Source organism: Pleurodeles waltl, chromosome 8, assembly GCF_031143425.1.
Source record: "Pleurodeles waltl isolate 20211129_DDA chromosome 8, aPleWal1.hap1.20221129, whole genome shotgun sequence".
Lineage (NCBI taxonomy): Eukaryota > Metazoa > Chordata > Amphibia > Caudata > Salamandridae > Pleurodeles > Pleurodeles waltl.
In genome coordinates, this window is record NC_090447.1 from 1,428,474,312 (window position 1) to 1,428,495,880 (window position 21,569).

The 21,569-nt window shown below is 43.1% G+C and overlaps 1 protein-coding gene across 6 annotated transcripts in view; it reads right to left on the minus strand.

The window, feature by feature from the left end:
• The window catches only part of ERG (ETS transcription factor ERG), a 651,652-nt gene that overhangs the window by 320,808 nt on the left and 309,275 nt on the right, over nucleotides 1–21,569 (minus strand). The window contains exon 1 of one of the 6 annotated variants that reach the window (XM_069202567.1): nucleotides 15,082–15,137. The exons of the other annotated variants lie outside the window; for them this stretch is intronic. The gene's annotated coding sequence lies outside the window, so the exon portion shown is untranslated. Of the gene's footprint in view, nucleotides 1–15,081; nucleotides 15,138–21,569 lie in introns of those variants that run through there. 6 annotated transcript variants of the gene reach the window in all.

Sequence of the window (21,569 nt, forward strand, 5' to 3'; positions counted from 1 at the left end):
CCTGTGCACTGTCAGGGACCTTGCCAAAGAGGGCATAAAAGAGCTGAAATTGTATCATAAATTCAAAGTTGATGCAAAAAGGTCCCCCAAAAACACATTGGGCCCAGGACCCCCAAAATCCTTAAGAGGTCCCTGACTCTACATCTCTACGCAAAAGACCTTTGGTCCTCCTTAAATAATGTTGGAAATTGCAGCACATTTCAGACACAGAAGTATCCCTCTCCTACCACTCATAAAGGTCCCCACCAAGGGATTGCAGCTTCTAATCCAAGAGCAGTATTGTCGTTACAATACATTTTCTGTTTGGCTCAAAGGACCATTATCCATGTGTCACATGAATGCAGCAGTGACATAATAATACTTGCTCATTTGATATTATAGAAAAAGGAGCATCAGGATTTCTTGCGTATTTGCCAGTAGCTGAATATTTAATAAGCAAATGTATGGCAGGAATGATGCCAGGCAGCAGGATCAATACACTTACAGAATGCACATCTTCTTTAACACATTTAAATATGTCTTTCCTGCTGCATATGCTTTGTGTGTCAATAAGAAAATGAGATTTTAGATGTTACTGGTGGTGTTGAGTTCCTTTTGCAAGTAAAGAAAGAAGATAATGACCTTTATATATAGTAAAACAGTCAAATTCTCAGCTAACCCGAGTATTTAAAGATTTCTTTGTTCTATCATTGATCATTATCTTTAGTTTCACAGGGTGACATTTATTTTTGCAATTTTTGCCACCTAAAACTGCCTTGTAACCTTTTGGGTCCGTTGAACTGCTTGTGTCAAGGGACCTAACCCTCCTTTAGACTAACAAGTAACCTGATAACCCACTACAAGAAGAGTGTTAAAGGTAAAACCATCCAAAAAAGACAATGGGGGTCATTACAACCTTGGCGGTCAAAGACGGAAGCACCGCCAACAGGCACCGCCAACAGGCTGGCGGTGCTTCCCATGGTATTACGACTGCGGCAGAAGCGCCGCGGTCGCACCTCCGGGACCGGCGGTTTACCGCCACTTCAGTCCCGGCGGTTTTAATCTGCCAGGGCAGCGCTGCCCAGGGGATTACGAGTTCCCCTACCACCAGCCTTTTCCTGGCGGTTTGAACCGCCAGGAAAAGGCTGGCGGTACGGAGAGTCGCGGAGCCCTAGGGGCCCCTGCACTGCCCATACCATTGGCATGGGCAGTGCAGGGGCACCCTGACACGGCCCTGTGCAGACAGTGAAAAGCACGACGGGTGCAACTGCACCCGTCGCACAGCCGCAACACCGCCAGCTCCATTTTGAGCCGGCTCCTGTGTTGCGGCCGTGATCCCCGCTGGGCCAGCGGGGATCTCAAAATGACCGCGGCTGGAGTGCGGCCGCATTGGCAGCCGCCCGGCGGTCCAACCTTGGCGGGTGGCTTCAGCTGCCCACCAAGGTTGGAATGAGGGCCAATGTCCTCTCCGCGGGCTCTTATGAAGTTCTTGAATGTGCACAAGGTTGTAATGAGGGCCAATGTCCTCTCCGCGGGCTCTTATGAAGTTCTTGAATGTGCATTTAATTGTGTCTGGTTCCATCTTCCTCTGTTTCAAACAGAACGTTCCATAAATGAGTTAAAATGCATTTAAATAGGCCCCTTCCTTGAAGCTATTTGGGCTTGTAAAGTTCAGCTACTGATATACTCCTGGCAGTGACAGGTGTAAATCATTTTCCATGTGAGAACGGGAATGAAATACCCCCACAACTGGTGATGATGGGAAAATGGGAAGTATGTTCCACACGTAATAAAAAAATGCATTATCGGTGCCATTTTGATATGTGTGTTTGTCCACTATGCACAATTATGTACACAGGAATTCCTTCGTAGAAATATAAATAGTGAATGCCCTTGATTTTACAGGAGTTCTCATGGAAACCTCTGTCTCTCCATGAGTACTCTTGGAAGCATTTTAAATGCAAATAATATGTGAATCTACACTCAAATCTAGGCGTAAAGCTCTGAGTGCAGATTTATGTTTTTGTTTCTAAGAATTGGCTGTATGTCCTCCAGTTGGCTGTGTGGAGCTCATCTTTCTCTTCATCAAAGCTAACGTCAGTCCCAGAGTGTCCAGCTTTTCTTCACAAATGTTTGTTACCATTTGATATCTTTTAACATCATAGCCAGCTGATGCGAAAGCCCAGGCTCAGGTACAGTACTGTAGAGTTATAGCCGGTTATACTGTCTTGTGCTTATACAGTCTTGAAATTTCCTTTGTAGCTTTGCAGATTTGCTGCAATGATTGACCTAATTTTGTAAAAAGTAAGACCATACAAACTTTTAACTAAGTTTGCACGTTATGCAAAATTCACAAAATTAATTGTTTCATATTGTGCGTTTGATGTAATTTTTTTGCTTTTAGAGGGCTGATTCCAGCAGAAAAAGGTCTTGCCAAGAGACATTTTATGATCAAACCAGTTGCCGGCTCCCTGTTTCGTGACTTTTTTATGCAGTGTATATCCTCATATTAAAACTTCAGGTGCGGTACTGGCAAACCACATTTTACACTATTTGAATACTTTTGCGTAAATTCATTTAATCTTCACTAAATCACTTGAAATTTCACAATGGACAATGTCTAGAAAAAGATTTTCAGTTCGACTCTATTGCATTCTGAAAAGGAGTGAAGGAGCTAGATACATATACCAGGCCTGATTCACAAAGGTAACCAAAAGTTTAAGGTTAGACCACAAGTACAAGTTTATACCTAAAGTGTAACTTTACTCATAGTAAAGTTAGAACGCAGGTCTAAACTTAGACTTTTGGTCTAAACTAAGATTTATGGTCTAGGTTTACCTTTGTGGATTGGGCCCATAGTCTCTAAGCAGCTTAATAACTTTTGAGGAATAAACATGCTTCCTGGCCATCCATAAATGCCTTCTCCATTAAGAGTTCGAAGCAAATGAAATAAATACAATGGGAGACGAAATATGCACATGACAGAAATGTCAAAGAAACATGGAAATCTCTGAGTGGTATTATTATACTTAGCACTTTTAAGTCAGTCCTATCAATTTGTTTTTCCATCTGGCTGCAGACAGCTTCCGCTGCCGCACCTTTTGTTACTAATTCTTAATATATATTTATATATATATATATATATATATATATATATATATATATACATCCAACAGTTTCCTCTCGCTTTCCGGAAAGACAGCACTCCACGAGCATAAAAGGCTTTAAGAATTTTATTTGCCAACAGGAACGAGTTTCGGCGTTACCGCTTTCGTCAACCTGAGAAACGCCATTTTGGCTACACTTAAATTTCATCTGATCGCAATACTCATTACCAAACCACGGTCATAATTGCTGGCGGAACACCGCCAGCCTGTTGGCGGTGTTACCGCCACCTTACCGCCGGCCGCCAGGGTCGTAATGACCCCCTATGTCTTCCCATCATTACTCATTTAATCTATTAGCAATTCCAAAAATTACTTGCATTTAAATATCTTACTTTAATTAATCTCCCTAATGATGTTAATAGGTTACACAATAACCATACATAAGCTACTGGTATATCATTATTTCAAATTCTTTTCAACAAACTAAAAATCTATTCAACATCCCATTGAAGGTCCTACCAAGAAACTCATATCGCATATATTTATAGCTCCCTGCTACAGTCGTGTGCTTTTTACTAGCGATAACAGTAAGTTAAAAACGTTTGCTAGTAAATTCATCTCCCTAACGGTGTTAATAGGTTGCACAATAGCCGTACACTAGCTGCTAGGATGTCATTATTTCAAATTCTTTTCAACAAACTAAAGATCTAATCACCATCTCAATAATGACCCTACTGAGAGACCTACTCATAGGTTAACATGGGGGCTACCTTTAAATCTGATTAAAGTGTAGATTCCTTTTGGGAGCGGATGAACATGTGGAGTTTGGGATCTCTGAGCTCCCAATTTAAAAATACATCTTTTAGTAAAGTTGATTTTAAGATTGTGTGTTTCAAAATGTCACTTTTAGAAAGTGAGCATTTTCTTGCTTATACCATTTCTGTGACTCTGCCTGTTTGTGGATTCCCTGTCTGGGTCAGTTGGGCTGGTTGCACCTCACACTAGACAGTGACACAGAGGGAGCTGGGGTGTAGTCTGCATTTCCTGATGAGCCATCTGTGCTAGAAGGGAGGAGGGGAGGAGTGGTCACTTACACCTGAAAGGGCTGTGCCTGTCCTCACACAATGCCATCTCCGACCCCCTTGTGAGTGTCTGGGGCCTGGCCCGGGAAGGGCACGATTTCACATTCAAAAGAGGCTTTACTTTGAAGTAGGCCTACTTCAAAGGAGAAATTGGGTATAAGAAGGGCACCCAAAACCATAGACTTTAGATCACTTCTGGACATCAAGAGGAACCTCTGCCTGGAGAAGAGCTGCAGAGCTGTGAAGGCCCTGCCTGTAACTGTGCTTTGTGGAGCTATCCTGCATTTTCTGCTTCTGCCAGAGTAAGAAGGCAAAGACTGGACTTTGTGTGCCTTCCATCTTGTGAAGAAATCTCCAAGGGCTTGATTTAGAGCTGGCCTCCTGTTGTTTGTAGTCTCAGGGATAGCAAAGACTTCTCTCTGCCAGCACCTGGAGTCTCTGGAGAGACTCCTGCTCTGACAAGTGGTGCCCTATCCAGTCCCTGGACCCTTGAAAGGAAAGCTGGTGGAAATCCAAGGAAATCGACTTTGGACGACTTCGGACCGACGCCGCTGCTGAATCCGGTGACGCCGCTTGCACCCGACGGCGTGATCTTCGCTGGAATGCGATGACCTTCGCAGGCCCGACGCCGCTGCAGCCCCGCTGAAGTCCGCGACTCCGTGGAAGTCACGCACCATGTCGTGACTGACGCCGCTCGAAGTGCGTGGATTCAACATTTCGCACAGACGTCGCGATCCCCGACTTCGTGCATCAACTTGTTTTCACTCTTCACCAAAGGTACTGTACTTAGGGGTCTACACGACTACGTGTCTGGCGCCGCTGATGTCGGCTTGTTGGGAACGACTCCGTCACGACGCTGTGTTAACATCTCAGTCAAGCATTTTGTGTTTCTAAGCGCTATTTTTAAATTTAATCTTTAAAAATTCATAACTTGACTTGTGTGTGTCAGATTTTTGTCATTTGGGTCTTGTTTTGTTAAGATAATTATTTCCTGTGTTTCTAAACTGGTGTTGTGTCATTTTGTAGTGTTTTCCTTAAGTTACTGTGTGTGTTGGTACAAATACTTTACACCTAGCACTCTGAAGTTAGGCCTACTGCTCTGCCAAGCTACCAAGGGGGTAAGCAGGGGTTAGCTGAGGGTGATTCTCTTTTACCCTGACTAGAGTGAGGGTCCTTGCTTGAACAGGGGGTAACTTGACTGTCAACCACGGACCCCATTTCTAACATACACCAATTGTGCAGCTAAGACTGCCTACTACTAGAAACACCAGTTTGCAACAAACAAATACTTACCTCTAACTAATTGTTCTCCAGATCAGCCGCCAAAACCTAGAATTCAATCCATCCCACATTTTGTACTACCACCTACCTGCCTACTTTAAAAAAGAATACTCAATCACTATTTCAAGCAGTCCATCTAGATACCCAATTCACCCATAAGACATTGTTGACTATCTTGTCTAAGCTACTTATATTTTCCAACATTGGCATGTGGTGCTTAGTACAATTATTTGGCATAAAATATGTATCTTTCTTGCTCTTTAATGACGTTAATCACAATATGGCAACTATGCAGGAGGTAAATTGCCCAGGAGCTATGCAAGAGGATCCTATTCTCAGCTAAACCCTACTCACTTAACCACTTTGAAACATGCAGACTTTCCAGGATTGTAGACATCAACTTTCTACTCAGTGGTTGTAGCAGTACTATCAGTATACTTTGTCACCACTCACATTATGTTTACAGTTTATATCTATTCATGGGAATATCTGGCACTGCCATTTTTTCTACGATTTTAGACACACCGTGCCTCTTGTATTGTTGTGTTAATATTTTTGTCTCCTTAAGTAATGTACTCTTATGGTCATGGCCCTTGTATGCTGTACATAAATATTCTAAATAAATAAACAGATAATGATTACTATCTATCCACTGAGCACATGGCAATGAACTGTCCTATTACAGATGTTTTAGACAAGTGCTGTACGGGTGTTTTTACTTCTGTCTTTAGCACAGTGATTGAAATTTGACATCAGGTTATGTTATGTTATGTTATGTTGTTATGCTAAATTATTGAGTGCACAATCGCGAAAGGTCTCTAGGTGCTAGAGAAGGTGAACATCAGAGGAAGAAAGAGAAAAAGATTCTACTCAAGACTAAAGGGAAAATGCCATGCAGAAAAGCCATGTCCTCAGTTGTCGTAGAAACATGAGTAACTGTTTTTCATGCTGTAGCACATCTGGAAGAGAATTCCATAGTTTAGCAGCACAAATTGAAATGCTTCATCTGCCAGTTCTATGCTTGTGGAACTTTGGAACAGTAAAGGCACTGGAGAATGGTGGGTAAAGTAACCTGGTAAAGGATACAACTGTCTAGTGATAAATTCTGGTGAATCACTTGACTGTACCCTATGTACATAGGATCTTGAAATAGATCTGCTGCTTGAGTTGCAGCCAGTGAAGTTTCCAGAGAAGAGTGCATGCTCAAGCAATAGGGAAAAGTCCAGAACAAAGACACTGGAACCACGACAACGTTGTTAAAGCAAGCTGAACCACGCTTGTGTTAACAACGACTCCCTTTTTCTCTGCTTTAACCACGCACATGTTGAACAACGCACATGTGTGGTTAAGGCAGAGAAAAAGGGAGTCAGCATCGGGAGAGGATGTGGTCTGGTAAGTGGGGCTGGGGGTAGTTGTGTTTTTAGGGCAGGGTTCGGGGGTCGGTGATTTTGTTTTTAGCGGCGGGAGTAGGGGTCATTTTGTATTTAGGGTGTGTGGGGGTCAGGATTTTAGGGGCGAGGGTGGGGGGTCGAGTAATTTTGTTTTTAGGGAGGGGGGGTTTGGTTAATTTTGTATTAAGGATGGGTGGGAGGTAGGTTTTTAGGGGCAAGGGTGGGAGGTCAGGGTAGTTCTGTATTTAGGGCCTGTGGGTGGATCGGGTTTTTAGGGGCGAGGTGGGGGTCGTGGTAATTTTGTATTTAGGGTGGGTGGGGGAGTTGGGTTTTTAGGGGCGGGGTCAGGGTAATTTTTTTTTTAGGGGCAGGGTAGTTTTTTTTCCAGGCTGGGGGTCGGTTGTTTTTAGGACGGGTGGGGGGGTTGGTGTAGCTTTTAGGTCTCAGGGTGGGCGGGGGCATCAGGGTAGTTTTTAAGGGTGGGTAGGGGGGTTAGGGTAGTTTTATTTTTGGGGCAGGTGGGGGGTAGGGGTAGCTTCATTTTGTGGGTCAATCAATCAATCACAGATATTTATAGAGCGCGCTACTTACCCGTTAGGGTTCCAAGGCGCTGGGGGGGGGGACTGCTACTGCTCGAAGAGCCAGGTCTTGAGGAGTCTTCTGAAGGCCAGCAGGTCTTGGGTCTGTCGGAGGTAGGTAGAGAGCGTGTTCCAGGTCTTGGCGGCGAGGTAGGTGAAGGATCTGCCGCAGGGGAGGTTCGTTGGATGCGGGGGACGGTGGCGAGGCTCGCGGAACGCAGTTGGCTGGTCGGGGTGTAGAAGTTGAGTCTGTCGTTGAGGTAGGAGGGGCCGGTGTTGTGGAGTGCTTTGTGTGCGTGGGTGAGGAGCTTGAAGGTGACCCTTTTGTTGACGGGGAGCCAGTGGAGTCCTTTGAGGTGAGGGGTGATGTGGCTGTGGCGGGGTGCGTTGGTGATGAGTCGGGCTGAGGCGTTTTGGATGCGTTGGAGTCGCTGTAGGTGTTTCGCTGGGATTCCTGCATAGAGTGCGTTGCCGTAGTCTAGTCTGCTGCTGACGAGGGCGTGGGTCACTGTCTTCCTGGTGTCGGTCGGGATCCACTTGTAGATCCTGCGGAGGGTGCGGAGGGTGTTGTAGCAGGAGGATGTGACGGCGTTGACTTGTCTGTCCATGGAGAGTGCGGATTCGAGGATGAATCCCAAGTTGCAGGCGTGGTCGGTGGGCGTCGGGGGAGTTCCGAGGGTGGTGGGCCACCATGAGTCGTTCCAGGCGGAGGGGGAGGTCCCGAGGATGAGGATTTCTGTCTTGTCGGTGTTGAGCTTCAGGCGGCTATTTCTCATCCAGTCGGCGACTGCTTTCATTCCCTCATGGAGGTTGGCTTTGGCGGTGGAAGGGTCGTTGGTGAGGGAGAGGATGAGCTGGGTGTCGTCGGCGTAGGTGATGATGTTGAGGTCGAAACGGCGGGCCACTTGTGCGAGGGGGGCCATGTAAATGTTGAACAGCGTAGGGCTCAGGGAGGAGCCCTGGGGGACGCCGCAGATGATGTTGTTGGCTTCTGAGAGGAAGGGTGGGAGGCGAACGGTCTGTGTTCTGACGGAGAGGAAGAATGAGGTCCAGGCTAGGGCTTTTTCCTGGATGCCGGCTTCTTGGAGGCGTGACAGTAGGGTGTGGTGGCAGACTGTGTCGAAGCCCGCTGAGAGGTCTAGGAGAATGAGGGCGGAGGTCTCGCCGCGGTCGAGTTGGCGTCTGATGTCATCTGTTGCGGCGATGAGGGCGGTCTCGGTGCTGTGGTTGCGTCTAAATCCGGTTTGTGAGGAGTCGAGAACGTTGTTGTCTTCGATGTGGCGTGTCAGCTGAAGGTTGACGATCTTTTCTGTGACTTTAGCTGGGTAGGGGAGGAGGGAGATTGGGCGGAAGTTCTTGAGGTCCTTGGGGTCGGCTTTTGGTTTCTTGAGGAGGGCGTTGATGTCTGCGTGCTTCCAGTTTTCTGGGAAGGTGCCTGTTTCGAAGGAGGCATTGATAATCTTGCAGAGTTGGGGCACGATGATAGATTATCGGGTGGGTGGGTGGCTTTTGGGGTAGTTGTGTTTTAGGATGGGTGAGGGTTTGGGCTAGTTGTGTTTATAGGGCGGGTGGGTGGGGTGGCATGCAAAAACCACATATGCCGTTCCACACATGCCTTTACTAGACAAGCCTTTACAACGAAAAATCGTTGTAAAGGCATGCGTGGTAAAGACATTTGTGTAAACAATGCAGTTGTTTTAACCGCATTGTTCAGACATGCATGGTTGGCGCATGCGTTATTCCATCATACATCCAAGCAACACATGAAGCATTGTAGAGTAAACATGCTGCAATTTTTTGCACTTATTGCAGCTTTTGATGAAGGAGCTGCAGATATAAAAAAATTGAGTAATCTATGTGAGACCCTAATAAAGTGGCGTTTATCATGTGCTTACCATATGAGGCTATGCAAGGTAGAATCTTTCTGATAAGCCTAAGATCGTGTGCACAGGATAGCGGAAGGGATCCCTCCATTAAAGGACATATTTTAATTGAAGCCTTCCTCAAAAAGTATATAGGAAAAGTGTCAATAGTTCTCCTCACATACTGACATAATTAAAAATGGACTGGGAAAATAGAGGAGGAAGAATAGGAAGAGACTCTGTGATCTCCCATGGAAGTAACAATTTGAGTTGAATTTAAACAAGTGCAAGTGTGAATCTTGCAGAGATCATCTGTACCAGAAGTGCCTTGTGGAGAATGGGTAAAGTGGTTTCTAATATCTGTGTAAAAGGATGATGTCAGAGGGATACCTTTCTCTATCTACCCAGGATGTGCCCTATTCTGGCACCCTTCTGGGAGGAGGTTAGGTCCTGCTTGGTGACCATTGAAATACCTTGGATTGTTTATCCTGCTGGGCCTAATGAATGCAAAAAGGAATCTTCCTCAAAAATTGGGAGCAAACACCCCAAGACCTGGCCACTTGAAAGGAAGACTTGGAGTGGTGTATGTTGGTCGATAAACAAGTTTATGAAGGCATAGACTGCCCAAAGAAATGGACAAAAATATAGCAACATTGACAATCTTTCAGGGGGATGGTTTATATGGTGTAATAATTAATAGGCTAACCAAAAGTCAAATATGAGGCTAGAGATACTAGGCTTAACTCAATAATTGATGTAATAATATTCTGACCCTAGTATATAGGAAACCATGTTTTCTTTTGTGATTTCAAGGAATTCTACTTCAATGTAAGGTGAATAGTACTCTTGAATATGAAAATCATTAAAACATTGTACAAAACGATGGTATGTACAGGAAAAGGCTACTGAGGAAACTTGACTGACAGAAATGGCTATCAATCTTGATCTCCACATTAGACGGAGCAGGTATAGAGGCCATCTCTACAGGTCAATAAGCATCAAGCCAAAGATCACGGCAGCCATTTATAATCAAATCTCATAGTTTGTTAAAACACTAGTAAATTATAGGATCAGTCTTGAAATGCAGCAAAAGCTGTTTGTTGTCAGCATACATCTATGATCTAATGCCCATCTGACAAGAAGGACAACATATGTATGAAATGGATAGGAAAAGAGTGAAAAACCCTGTGGAACTCCTCAGTTTACTGTGACCCTTGACCAAGTAAGAGCACAATGTCACTGCCTAAGTCCAATCATAGAGAAAAGATGCAAGCCACTGAAATGAAGATTCATCAATGCCTACCATTCTGACACAGTCTAAAAGGCAGCTGATAGATCCAACAATATCAGGGCAATAATGTGGACAGTGCCCAGCTCTAACTTGAGTTCATCATGAATACAAAGAGGGATTGATTCAGTGTTGTGAGCTTGGAAAACACCTGCCTTCAAGTCCTGCAAGCATTTATTGTGCCGAAGATGTGTACACACTTGTTTCTCTACATTCTCTTTGAAGATCTTAGTCACAAAGGGGAGTAGTGTAAAGGGACAAAAAGGTTTTAAGTTAATAAGATCTCCCCCTGACGTTTTCACTAGAGGAGTGATTGTGGCAGATATCAATGAAGCTGGAACAGTTCTACGGTCCAAAGAAAAATTGAAAAGGCTCATCAAAGGAGCAATAATTACCTGACATATTTGTTTGAGAATAAAAGTTGCAGAGGGATATAATGGAGAACCAGATTTATCTGGATACACTGAAGCAGCCAACACATCTTCAGAGAAAAGGGAGAAGACCTTGAGGGAGACATGCAACAACTCAACTCTTAAAAACTGTAGTGGCCACCGAAAAAAAGCCTTAATCAACCTCTTACCTTAACTGATCAAGTGGGTCACAAGTCCCTTGTGAAGAAATCAAATCTAAATGGATTTTTGAGGGGTCTATTGCATCATTAGCATTCTGAAAACAGTTGTTTTTAATAATCTTGGGGGGAGGCAACTTTACATGAGCAGGTAACTGTCCAGTTTTAAAGATCAGGGGCCAGATGTATGAAAAATGTTTGCTCTCGCAAACGGTGCGAATCGCAAAATTCGGCCGTTTGCGAGTGCAAAAAAGTGGTCTGCGATGCATGAAAGGCATTCGCAGACCACAAAAAAGAAATCGCAAAAATTTTGATTTCTTGCGTTGCGACCTGGTTTTGCGAGTCGCAATTTACTGTTCGCAAAATCCATATCGCAAGGAGATGCTGCAAAAAATCGCAAATTGCGATTTTTTGCAGAATGGCATTTTGCACATGCAAAATACCATGAAAAGAAACCAGGTGGTAACCTGGTGCAACATTTAAAAATGCATTTAAAATGCATTTTTAAATTGAACATGTAAAGCACACATGCCCTTTTGGCATGTGTGCACCTTACATGTCCCCCAAAACATTTTTGGGGTGCAGCAGAGGGGGCCTTAGGCCCCCAGCACCCTGGGCTTTTGCATTTCCAAAATTGCAATTTCTGGTTCAGAAACGCAATTTTGGAAATGCAAAAAATTTGCAGATATGGGCCAGGCCCATAGCTGCGAATGGGGCCCGTATCGCAATTTGCGATTCGGTAATAGCATTTGCGATTTTTAAGAAATCGCTATTATTGAATCGCAAATGTGATACATGGCACTTTGCGAGTCAGAAATAGCGATTTCTTAAAAATCGATATTTCCGACTCACAAAGGGCCGTGATGATACATCTGGCCCTAAGTCCTTATAGCAGTTAATTTCCATTTTGTATGAACCTTTAGATTCGTCTAAGAGATTAACCATTCCATTGCGTTCCAGCTGGAGAAGTTTAGTTTTGCCTTTTCTCAGTTAAGCAGAGTATTAATGACTATGGGCATCATTACGAGTCTGGTGGTCTACTGACTGCCAGACTCCCAGTGGCAGTCGGACTACCGCCAATGCGGTGGTCCGACTGCCACATTATGATCACGATGGTTGCGCCACGGTCGGACCGCCAGCAGCGGCAGGATTAGTCATCCTGGTGGTCTGGCGGTCTGTTAGGTCGTGGCGGTCCTAACCCAACAGGGTAGCGCTGCCCTGGGAATTACGACCCCCTTCTCCACCAGTGATTTCATGGCGGTAATATCGCCATGAAAAGTCTGGTGGAGACAGGGTGCAGGGGCCCCAGAGGGGCATGGCCAGTGCAGGGGCCCCCCTGGCCAGCACTGTCGCAGTGTTCACTGTTTGCTTTTCAGACAGTAAACATTGCAATTGGTGCTGGTGCACCCTATGCAATACAGCATTGCCGCCGGCTCTATCACGAGCCAGAGACAATGCTGTAGGCTGTTTCCCACTGGGCCAGTGGGTGGAAACTGAGGTTCCGCTTGCTGACCCAGTGGGAAACTCATAATGGGCCTGGCGGGGAGGCTGCCACACTGGCTGCAACATACCAGTTGGGATTTCGGCAGACGGGGTTTTCTGTCTGCCAAAATCATGATCAGGCCCTATGTTTTCTGTGGATATTAACAATTCTGTTGACTAAAGGGACATTGTGAGCAATCTCAGTGTGTAACCAAGAACAGACAAAAAACAATATGCTTCTGTGAAATGCAGAGAGGTATGCCCACATGTGTTTACGGTGCTAGTGTATTCCTACATATCAAGAAGCTTCCACTGCAGAGCAATTGAGCACCTCACTGTCTGACTTTGAATTGTCTAAAAGGAATTCTCCCTTTCACTGTAAAGTGGTCAGGAATTAAGGGAGGAAATTAATTTGTAAATCAAAGATATTTAAATTGAACTTCCTAGCTGCTCCAAATTGTGATCTTTCACGTGAATGAGGACCTGTAGATGCTGCATCAAATTTACAGATGGCAGTAACCCATGGAAATCAACTGCTTTAGGATCCTCTTCAGTATTATCTGTCCAGTAATGAACATTACCCACAATCAGTAACCAGCCACATGTGAGGAGAATGGAGGTATTTAAAACACTCAAATGGGAAAGTACTCATGCCCCAATGGACAGTAAGGCCCGTATTTATACTTTTTTAGCGCCGTATTTGCGTCATTTTTTGGCGCAAAAGCTGCACAACGTTACAAAATACAATTATATTTTGTATGTTTGCGCTGCTTTTGCATCACAGAAAGACGCAAATGAGGCGCTAAAAAATATATAAATATGGGCCTAAGTGAGTAAACGTACAATGTTAAAATCTCTCACTTTTAGTGGCTGTTCACATCTAGTGCATAAGGTCATCTCTGAGCGCGCAGTGTTGTTTACTGGCTCTCTACAAATCATGAAGCAAAACGTTTTCTCTGTTATGTACAATGTGACCCTGCTGTCTGCTGCTACTTTGGCCTGTGCACAGTTGCCTGGTCCCATATTCTGAGCATATTGTGACAGTCTGAGCCTCTGAACGTGTGAAAATGAAATGGTTCGATTGCATAAGCTATATTGGTATATTTACTTCTGAATTTAGTGTGGCAGAGAGAAGAGAAATAGCAAAAACAATTTGGTGTCACTGAACAGACAATTAGTGTCTCATCTTGCGTGATTCAGACTGTAAAGTCATCACCACTCATTCATGCCAGGAGTGAATGAACATGGAACACTGATCACAAAGGGATACCTAATGAAAGATAATGACCATCAAACAGATTGAAATTATTTGCAAATGCTCGGTGGCTGATCATGTCCACTGTGTAAGGTCTTCTCTGAGCATGGACTCGTCATTAGTGTTTACTTCTAAGTGTGTAGTAACGAGCTTCTTTTGCTATGTTTGCTTTACCATTTGGTCTCCTGCTGTTTCAGCATAATTGCTCACATTGTATATTGTGAACATAACGGGATGATTAGTATCTCTTCTGTGAGCTTGTGGTGACAGGTTATTGCCAAGAGGTGGTGCTAGAGAGTCTGCTTACTGCTTTGTGTGGCCCATGTATGTGGAGGTGGTACTGCAGATCTCTTTGCTATGGTTGCTTTTTTTTCTGGACCAGTGGTTTCATGCTGGAGGTCATCTAGGAGTGCCGGCCCTTTCTTGACTAAAGGTCTGCACATAGAAGATGCACTGCACAGCAGTCTGTTGGCAGTGAACTACAATTTTCGTCAGGCCATAAACTCTTGCTTATGTCCTGAGACACTGTAACTATCTTGGATTATCAGATATAACTTTCTCTGTGGTTAACAGCGTCCTTTGTTAGGGCAATCTTGCTACAATGCTGCTGCAGCCAGGACCACCTTACATGGATTCTGTATTTCCTTCTCAGAAACATATTCCTTCTTAAAAGATAGTTTGTATGGACCATTGGATCACAGAGCAGTATTTTGAAGTTGTGTTGTTGATGAAAACAACTTTGGGAAGAAACATGGGCGACTCCAAGTATATACCATTGCTGTGATTAGGGAGCAACAGGATGATAACAGTATTGGATATCTTCCAGTTTTGCAGAAGCCAAGTAGAAACTATGGGCCATATGTACGAACACTTTTTCCCATAGACACAGAATGGGTAAAAACCTTTGCTACATCTGGCCCTATAACTCATCTCCTGCAACAGACTTTGTTTTGATAACACTTGCGATAATTATCTAAAGCATGAGGAGAATTACTAATGCATATATACATTTAATTTGCTTATTGTTTGTATGTTTAGTTTTCAGGAATTACCCGTTCCATACTGAAGTACAGAAAGTTAGTTACACAGAGGTAGCGTTCCTGCATATCCATTAACAACTGCAGTTACATTTATTTGTCTGAATGTCAAGACACTTAAGATATATTTTGTCTTGTAGGGTTTTACTTCACTCCAAAGACCACATTTACCAGGAAAGCGATGAAGCTGCAGTGGTGAAGTCTGTTTCTGTTTTCTCTTCTAACCCATTCCTCTTTCCCCGCCTTTACCGCTAGCTGTCAGTACGTGTGGCCACTAATGGGGATGGAGAGAGACAGAAAAGAACATCACTTCCATTGGATCCTGCACAGAAGTTTAGAGTAAACCTCACAGCTGTTTATATTGCATTTGCTATTTTATATATTTACCTCTGTCTATAGCATGACAGGTAAAGGGAAGCAACAATAGCAAATTTGGGTCAGTGAACATGCAGTTATTAATCTCTCATGTTGCATTAGTCCATCTATAGATTGCTTTCATTGCCCTGATTTGCGTCATGAGCGAACTTGGATTAACAGGATACAGGCACTGATCACAAAAGGATAGTGCATGAGACAGCATGCCCAAAATCTGTAAAGTCCAAATGTTGAACATGTCCAGTACTTAAGTTTTACTCTCAACATGTAGCAAAATGTTTGTTGGGCTACGCATGCTCTCTCATGTGGTCATCTGCTATTTGGCAGAGTTGTTACGGTCTCATATTTTAAGCATAGGCCAATGTTTACCGTCTGTCCTCTGGGCATTTGCACATCCTGTATTGGTTATTCTAGGTCTATATTTTGAAATACATGAATGAATACGTAAACGCCTCTGTGAGCAAGTAGCAGCAGTGTTAGTGGAGAATAGGCTCCTGCCACCAACCTGATTGTAGCAGTCCATGAACTCACCTATTAGCTTAACCATTCATGCCTCTATGCGCTCTCCCATTCGCGCATCAATGCACTCATCTATTCATCCAGCACCTGTCCATGTCGACGGTCACCAATACATCCACCCATTCATATCTATGCGCCCAATCATTCATCCATCCAGTGACCCAATCATTCATCTCTCCATTCGTCTACACATTTTCACATTCACCAACTCAACATTGAACAAAACCACACAAAGTCAACAATCAGTAAAGAAGTAATTTGACTGCATTAAAAGCCAGACATATTGGCTTTGTTAATGCTTGTTTAATGTTTTGCAAAGCTTTATATCAGCCTTGCTTTTTATCTTCCATAATCTCTCTCAGAACGTGTACATTGCTTTGCTACTATGACCAAGTGTGAAAATTAGTTCAGACTCTAGGAATATCTAATTATGTTTTCTTTGACACTCTTTTTATCTGTGTAATACAATATTGGTGTATTTACTGGTGTATCACTATCACGTGATATACCTTACCACTGCTAACCAGTGCTAAAGTGTGTGTGCTCTCTGCTTAAAACATGGCAACATTATTTCATACCCAATTGGCATATTTAATTTACTTATAAGTCCCTAGTTAAGTGCACTACATTTGCCCAGGGCCTGTCAATAAAAAATAGTGGGCCTGCAGCACTGATTGTGCCGCCCACATAAGAAGCACTTTAAACATGTCTCAGGCCTGCTATTGCAGGGCCTGGGTGTGCAGTTCAAACTGCCATTTCAACCTGGCAAAATAAACCCTTTGCCAGGCCCAAACCTTCATTATTTGCCAACCAGATGTAGTGTATTTATTTTTGTGAGGTGTTTTCACTGTTTTACCCTTTTAAAGGTTGCACAAATGCTTTACACATTGCCTCCGAGGTTAAGCCTGCCTGCTCTGTGCCAAGCTACCAGAGGGTGAGCACAGGTTCATTTATGGCGTGTAACTGACTTACCCTGACAAGGACTGTGGTTCCTGCTTGGACATAGTGTGTACCACTGGCAATCAGAAAACCCAATTTCTAAAAACACCAATAAAATGTAAGAAGGTAATTCCAGTGCTATCCTGTGGGATAGGAAGGCCTTGCAGTAGTGAAAAACAAACTTAAGAGTTTTTCACTACTAGCTAAACTTAAAAACACATTTCCTACTTTTTAAATACACTGCACCCTGTCTTTGGGCTGCCTACGGCCTACCTTATTGTTAACAGATACATATTAAAAAGTAAGGTTTGTGCCTGTCAAGTGGTTTAACTTGTCAGATTGACATGGCAGTTTAAAACTGCACACACAGGCTCTGCAATGGCAAGCCTAACACATGTTTGAAGGGCTACTGAAGTGGGTGTCACAATGAGTGTTTCAGGCCCACCAGTAACATTTACTTTACAGGCCCTGGGCACATTTAGTGCACTGTACTGGTAAATTAAATATGTCAATTGGGGTTAAGCCAATATGTCTGCTGGCTGCTGCCCTCTTGCCTGATTGAGAAGGACTTGACCTGCATCTCTTGAACCCAGAACCAGGGTGACTCCAAGGGCTAGTTGGCTGGCCGCTGCCAACAATTTTGCATCTGCACATAGACACCGCCACCTGAGTCCACCTTGCCAAGTGGTGCCACCCCAGTTCTGGACCCTTGAAAGAGGCTTAAGGTGCTCTGCCAGCCTCAGTCGATTCAGCAGAACTGATGCATCTCCATTGCTGTGTGGTGCAAACCTGAGCAGAGCCAATTCGTTACTGCTGCTGTGTGGGTTGGACCTGCCGCATTGACCCACATTGCATCGCAGCTCTTCAGAACCACCACATCACTCTAACCGTGCAATGCATCCTCAATGCAGGCCCTTGCACCTCTCATCGACGACAGGCTCAACAATGATGCTGGATGCTGCACCGCAGCCTCTTAGCTCTTTAAAACCGATGCATCGCCCTAACTGTGCACCACATCCTCAACATCAGACTTGGAAGGGATTCTCAACAATGACATCACAGCCTCGCCACATCTCAGAACCGACACATCGATTTAGCTGCGTGGCCTATCTAATGCGGATTTGTGCAACATTCCACAAATCAGGATTTAAGGTACTTTGTTTAGCGGGCCTAACTGGGTCCCCTTAGCTGGCCTGCACTCCATTGCGGTCAGGCAGAATTTATGATGTTTTCCCAGGCTGGTGTGACCAGATTTTCACTAAAACCTTTAAAATTGAATACCTTTGGATCTACTGATTGGATTTTTGTTTTTTTGGACTTATTTTATTTATTAACTTTTGTTCTATTTTTCCAAGCTGATGCAGAATCTTTATGTGTGGTGTTTTCACAGTTTTACTGTTTGAGGTGTTGCACAATACTTTACGCAGTGCTTCTAAATTAAGCCTGACTGCTCTGTGCCAAGCTTCCAGGGGGTTGGGCACAGGTTAATTTGAGGTTTGCTTGAGCCTTACCCTGACAAAGAATTGTGGTTGATGCTTAGACCAGGGCTTACACTCTAGTCAAGCAGTAACCCAATTCCCTACAAACGTCTTCCACATAGTGCACAAAAATCATCTTTTTCTATACTTTTTAACATACATCAAACCACCTTAAACATTGTAGAGATTGAGGATGTATCGGTGGCTCTAATTTTCAAATAAGAACTAAAGAGAGCATGTCCAAACCAGTAATCTGTGGCAAAAAAGAAAAATGTAATTAACCATATTATATAACTTTTTGACACATTATAGTAGGCTTTTTAAGGTAATGCACATGCTCTAAGTTATTTTTGAATTTCTGAACAATATTGACCGATTTTCTGGCGTGCAATAAAAATACATATGTTAAATTACAACTTTGTCTACACTATTTCAATGTCAGCTCTTTTCTCTCCAATCAGTCACGTGTCTGTATAGCTGTCATTCATAGGTCAACTAATTTATTCATTCACCCAATTCACTAAGCCTTTTTCTCATCCAAGTCTGTCTTACATTAGCAAACAGCTTTATTAATGAGCACAAATTATTCATAAAATGTAATTGTAATCTTGCATGTATTAAATATAAATTTTGGTAGAGAATCTCTCCTTAATAAACTGCCTAAAGTGGGTGACTGGTGATGGGTTAATATAATATTAATATTTGCACCCTATTGTAGTGATGTATTTATTGAAAGGGCTGGTTTGACTGTACAATTCCCCTCCTGGTCTGATGCCTACAAACACATGTACTATTCTAAGAATGTGTTTATAAACTCAGCATGCTTTGTACTTATTTTCCATCATTGCTCACTCATAGTGGGATTTTCTCTAGGGTCTCTCTAAATTAAAATTTTGAGGATAGAGGACAGACAGGTAACTCACTTTTAGGTATTACTTTTTTATAAAGCAATTTAGGGAGTAGTTAACTACTTTGGCACGTCTCACCCAAATAGGGTGTCCACTTTCGACTGAGCTGAGCCAAAGCATGGTCATCTGTTTGATTCCCTTCTCTGCATTTTTTTTATCTTTCTGATTTTTTGTTTTCCAATACAGTCTATTCTTATGAATGCTTTACTTAATGCCCATAGATGTCGCGGAGCAAACCAAAAACATTTTATTAGCCTTCATGATCATTCTTGTTGCATACAGTGGGGTTTTAATCCTGATTTCTCACAACATCTAGTCCTGCATGTTAAACACCACCATGAACAATGTAAGTGAGTGCAACATCTGCAGTAGGGTTAGGGCGGCATATTTTGTGACTTTAACATAGTTATATTTAACATAGACCGTTATGTAATTCTACACCTATCCTACAATTATTTTGCAAGTCAAGACTTCAGTGCGAATTCTTATAAAATTATACAAAAAAATCAGTGCCAAATTTGTACTGATGGTTGCAGTTATTGGGCACCCACACTCATTTTTGGGGCTTGGACCTGTTTTTCATCATCAGTCTTTGACCCAGAGCATAACAGAGTTGTGTAGGTTTGGGAAGATTTGGGAGAGAGAAGGGGTAAAATATTAGGCTGCCATTTTGAGAGATGGTAGCACAAGGTACTGAGGGATTGCTTATACAGTAAGACAGAGATATGAACTGGGGCACAATGCAGGAAAGATTGGATGAAGAGTGCATGGAAAGTTCAATTGGAATCACCTAGGAAAATGTACCACTCACAGCTATGGCCTCAAAGAGAAGATTGCCAGTTTACTGGAAGAACTTTCATCTATCTGATATATGGCTGTGGGGAGGTGTATTTAACTTTTTACAGAATCTCATGACCAGAAGCTACTTCACATGTGAAGAAAGTCAGCTTTTTGCTGGCCTATAGGGGCAAAGAACATGCCGGTCCTGGTGAGGGCTGCCTAAGAATGGAGTATCTTAAAACACACACACAGGTACAAGAACCTAGAAAAAACAGCAAACCAAGGGCAACTGGAAATGTGGACTTAAATGGAAATTGTAAGAAGTCTTCACAACTTGAACCTCTAGTCTAGTGCCCATGAAGATGTACCTAAAAGTATGGGACATTTGGAGCAACAAGGAAGGAAATACAAAATCAGTCCTGATGATAAGGACGTTTTGTTAGCTACGTTTTGAATAAGAACATTTGCTGCTACCAAGGTCAGACAGGGACAGAAAATACGCCAGGGGACCAAAATAAAAGTGTCTCCCGTTTTTGAACCTGATAGATAATAAAAAGTGAACAACATTTAGAAATCAGGGCAGTTTTGAACCTGAATGACAAGTTATATATGTGTTTTGCAAAGGTATGGGTGACTGCTTGTGTTTGTGCTTGCTCTAGGTCAGCTTTGTGGAAATACCAGAGAAAAAAACAGACAATAAAACAGTTCCACATACAGCCAAAAAACGGCCCATACAGTGAACTGTCAGACCAGCCCCACGGAATTGCCTGATTGTCTTTTAGGCCAATTTGACCCTGGCTACTACAAATGAGCATCTGTTTTGTAAACGTTTTAAAATTGTTTTTTGAAAACTGATCTCCCCCATCCAAGTTCCCTGAAGGACATTATTATATTTCACTGCCAGAAATATATACACTTCTGACCGCAGTGACCAATTCTGAATCCCACAGTTAATATATTGTTTTGTTTAATTCTATTTCCAAAGGCCGATTTTCTTCCAAATGAAACCAAGCTTGAGTTTTTTAATAACCTCTAGGTCAGATTCCCTTTGTTTGGGGTATTCTTTTAATCATTTAAATGTATTATTCTAAACAAAGTATTTGTGAAACTTTACATGTTACCTGAACTCAAAATATATTGATATTCATGTCCCACTTGCAACTTTCTCTGAGGCAGGCCTAAAAACATGTGCGAAACTTCAAAAGGAAATCGTGGAAACGTAGTTACATAATAGGAATTAGATAGTTTTGTGGTGCTCCAGCATTTACAGCATCTCTCTCCAAAGTTTAACTTTGATTTCTTACATGACTCATGACAGTAGTTTTATTTAGATGGTACAGGAGAACTACTCCATTTTCCAGACATACCAGGGGTATATCAACTCTTGGCAGAAGTAGGCCAGAAGGGATACTGGCGCATGAATGTCTGCACCCCCAATAACACTGTCATGATGGCCTTGAGGGTCCTGATGCTGATGTAGATTTTCAAACCATTCAATAAATGTCAGTCTGTGTCTAAAATGTGAATGCAGCTTCAATTTATATCAGCTGGTAGCCGGCAATGTGGCCCATTGAGGATGACTTTATTTTTGTGTTGCTGTTGCTGGTCCTGTCTAGGAGCTCACAGCAAACCTTTCCTTCCCAATTATTTATCTGTTGGT